General features: G+C 38.3%; 1 non-coding gene across 1 annotated transcript; it reads left to right on the top strand.

Annotated features, from left to right (window-relative positions):
• The first annotated feature begins 2,618 nt into the window (after positions 1–2,618).
• LOC132487276 (U6 spliceosomal RNA) lies at positions 2,619–2,725 on the top strand. The gene has a single exon (XR_009531566.1). It is a non-coding gene; the product is annotated as a U6 spliceosomal RNA (small nuclear RNA).
• The last annotated feature ends 1,091 nt before the right edge of the window (positions 2,726–3,816 follow it).

The following is a 3,816-nucleotide window of genomic DNA, read 5'->3' as shown; positions in this document are numbered from 1 at the left end:
TCTTTTCTTTCCCAAGCTGCCAGTTACACTGAATTGTTCTGAAATGTGAATGATTTTTTTTGTGTAAATATGAGCTTCCATCGACTGCAGCAACAATAAGCACTTCACACTTGTCATTTACTAAAACCTGCCTTTTGAGCCCTGTCAGTCATGTGCCTCTACATGTGTGTTTCTTGGTTGAAGCCGCAATGTTTTATGGCAGCTTCTGTTTAGGAATTCATGTCGCTACTTGGCATTTATGCAGTTCAGCTGTTATAAAGTCAGGGTAAAAGGAAAGAAGATACACAGGAGCAAAGGTTTCAGGAGCAAAGGTTTCAGGAGCAAAGAGGGAAATAAGAAAGGGCTTTAGGTTATGAAACAACCATGCCAGCCAAGTGGTATCAGTGAACCACAGGCACACCCCTTGGGTTTAGGAAAGACACTGTGACAGAACAGATGCAGCTCACACCCATCCTGCTGATCTGGATGGCTGAGTGCTACTACAAAGGCCAAGTGTTGCATGAAACATTAGCAGTTACGTTCACCTTTCAAGATTTTTCCTCCCTTACAACACTGAGCTTGATTACAATGTATGCCACTGAGCTTAGATGAGCTTAAAGCAAAGACAAAGAAACTCTGGAAGAGACAGACATATGGATGAAAAGCTAAATACTTTGGTTGCTAATCCGGGTTGACAGAACTGTACATGATTCATAACATGGGTTCAAACATGCCCAGCAGTTCAGATATTTATCCAACATTTATCTGCATAAAACCATGTCCCTTGGGCTCGTGTATTTTTTTTTTTTTTTTTTTTTCTTTTTGCGGTATGCGGGCCTCTCACTGCTGTGGCCTCTCCCGTTGCGGAGCACAGGCTCTGGACGCGCAGGCTCAGCGGCCATGGCTCACGGGCCCAGCCGCTCCGCGGCATGTGGGATCTTCCCAGACCAGGGCACAAACCCGTGTCCCCTGCATCAGCAGGCGGACTCTCAACCACTGCGCCACCAGGGAGGCCCAGGGCTCATGTATTTTAATGGGAAAATAATAGGAATAGGCTTTCTCTGGAGTTCTCAAACACTCTTTGAGCTTCTTAGTCTCAAATCACTAGGAACCATGAGTTTAGAGATTAAAGGTTCGGGGAGCAACCTTTCTAAAAATAGGTAAATAAAAAGTAACGCAAATTAAATTTCATTCCCTTCCCAAATAACTCAAGGAAAGATTTTCACTCTTGTTTAACTGACATCCTCTATTTGTGCTTGCCAAGGAGAGAATGTAGATTTCTAGGGGTTCTTTGGAAGATGTAAGTTATAAATAGAGAGAGGTAAAGAAGCAGATATAAAATTTAAAATGTATAGAAGTTAAAAAACATATTTTCTCCAAAAATCATTGCTTCTACTCTGCAGCTCCTTCACATCTTTAACTAAATAACTTGAGTCTTGCAAGTGATGCATTTTTAGATTTGTTGTGAAGTCCATACCGTAAAATATCCATGTCTTATTAATATTTTAATATTGATATATTAATATTAAAATATTATCTTAGTAGAAAACCTCTTTAAAACAACCAAATACGGGCTTCCCTGGTGGCGCAGTGGTTGAGAGTCCGCCTGCCGATGCAGGGGGCACGGGTTCGTGCCCCGGTTTGGGAGGATCCCGCGTGCCGCGGAGCGGCTGGGTCCGTGCGCCGTGGCCGCTGAGCCTGCGCGTCCGGATCCTGTGCTCCACAACGGGAGAGGCCACAGCAGTGAGAAGCCCGCGTACCACAAAAAAAAAAAAAAAAAAAAAAAAAAAACAACCAAATACAAATGATTGTGAATAACTAAATGATATTAGACTTTAAGACATGAACACAACATAATATTTATAACAGATTCTCATTCATCTCCAACTTTTTTGGGCACATACATGTATTCTAGCTTCATTTATGCTTACCCATTTTTAGTTAAAAAAAGAAAAACGCCTCAGTCTAATAACTGAAATGGGTTATCTCTTATGGCTAAAATTACCCACATAGTGTATGTGTACTGATACTGCCCAATAATAAGAATGCTTTGTATGCGTACACAATGAACAATGTTCTTACACTTAATGTCTCTTCACATATAATGGAAAAGAATTGTCAGCCAAGGGTATATATAGAAATTTTCACACACTTATCATTTCCTCCTTTTTAGTCATTTGCCAAACCAAAGAATATATTAAATTGCTTTGCTTTTCTCTTCCACACTTAAAAACTGTACTTCAACAATTCTTTGAGCCTTAGAACTTTATTGCTTTTGTATAACAAAGTGGTTAACTAAGGCACAGAATTAGTCACCTTCTTGTTCCAAAAGCTCAGCAACAAAAGTATTCCTAAGGTAACAAAACACAAAATGACTAAAGAAAGCTAATTATCAATTAACACCTCAGTGCTTCAAAAACAGTTACGAGTTGGACATGAAACCAGGACAGGATCTCAAGTATTGTGTTATGCTGTGCATGGCACAAAGCTGGGGATTGCTGACTTTTCTTCTCCAAGGGGCTGACAGTTTATTTCTAATCCACTATTAGAAATAATATCTTAAAAAGTTTAGTAAATGAATCCTGTAAAAAGTTTACAAACTAACACATCGTCATACCTTACCTCTGAAATCTGTGTAAGGGCTCACTTTGGCAGCACACATACTGCAACGGGGACAACATAGAAAAGATTAGCGTGGCCTGTGCACACTGAGGACATTTAAACTTATGAAATGAACTGTATTTTCCAGTGATTACCAGGCACCAGGGGATGTAAGGGGAGGGTGGCGGTAATGACCACAAGGGCCACAATGGAACTTCTGAGTAGGAATAAAAATGTTTTATATCATGATTGCAATAGTGGTAATACAACAGTATACATCTGTCAAAACTCACCAAATTGCAGCCTTAAAACTGGTAAATTTTATTGCATGTAAGTTACATCTCAATAAAGCTAACAAATTTTTAAATATTAAAAAAATTTTTTTTCTAAGAATTTTGATTCTGCCATCCCATGCACTGATTGGAGTGATAAAATTTCATGCAAAGCACAAGGACTTTCCCTCTCTACTCATCTCTGTTTCAGGCACAACAGAACCAGCTGGTCTTATAACAATTCATCAGTCTTTTGCAATGAGATAAAAACGTACCATATTTAGATACTGCAATAAACAATTACTTCAGTGGAGTATGTAATAGTTGCACATCACTAAACTAAGGCAAATATTGAGGAAACATGGAAAGTGAAATGATTAATAATCAATAAGTTGCTGCTTCTCAGAAAACAAACAAAATACTTTGAGGATAATGTCTTTCTAAAACATAAAAATTATTATTCAACTTTTGATCACAAAAATCTATTTTCTTTCTCCAACCATTCATTAGATTAAAACTTAAAAAAAATTTATATATATATATATATATATATATATATACACACACACATGTTATGCACAGAAAATAGGTATGTGTTTGTCCCCAGTATATGCACTCAGAACAACAGAAGTTTGTTTGATGAGATCAATAGTATGGAAAAGAGTTACTTATTGTCTTTTCTCCCTCAAGAATTTTTTTTGGCACATCAATCTGATGAGGTGGGAAAAATGAAGCCTGAACAGTAAACAAAATTGAAGCTAAAAACAATAGAGAAGATTGACTAACCCCGCGTTATCAAGTAAGTGTCAGTAGCAAGAAGCTACTAGGCTTCTGCGCTGTTTTCCTCTAAACTTTTAGCCTTACATCCGTCAAACCTCAAGATAACTATCCATCATGGAGTCAAAGTGGCGAACAACTGTGTGGTCCTTTGATAAGGGACAGTGTCACAATTTGTCTCCTTCTC

Source organism: Mesoplodon densirostris, chromosome 3 (assembly GCF_025265405.1).
Source record: "Mesoplodon densirostris isolate mMesDen1 chromosome 3, mMesDen1 primary haplotype, whole genome shotgun sequence".
Classification (NCBI taxonomy): Eukaryota; Metazoa; Chordata; class Mammalia; order Artiodactyla; family Ziphiidae; genus Mesoplodon; species Mesoplodon densirostris.
This window is presented reverse-complemented; position numbering and strand designations above follow the sequence as displayed.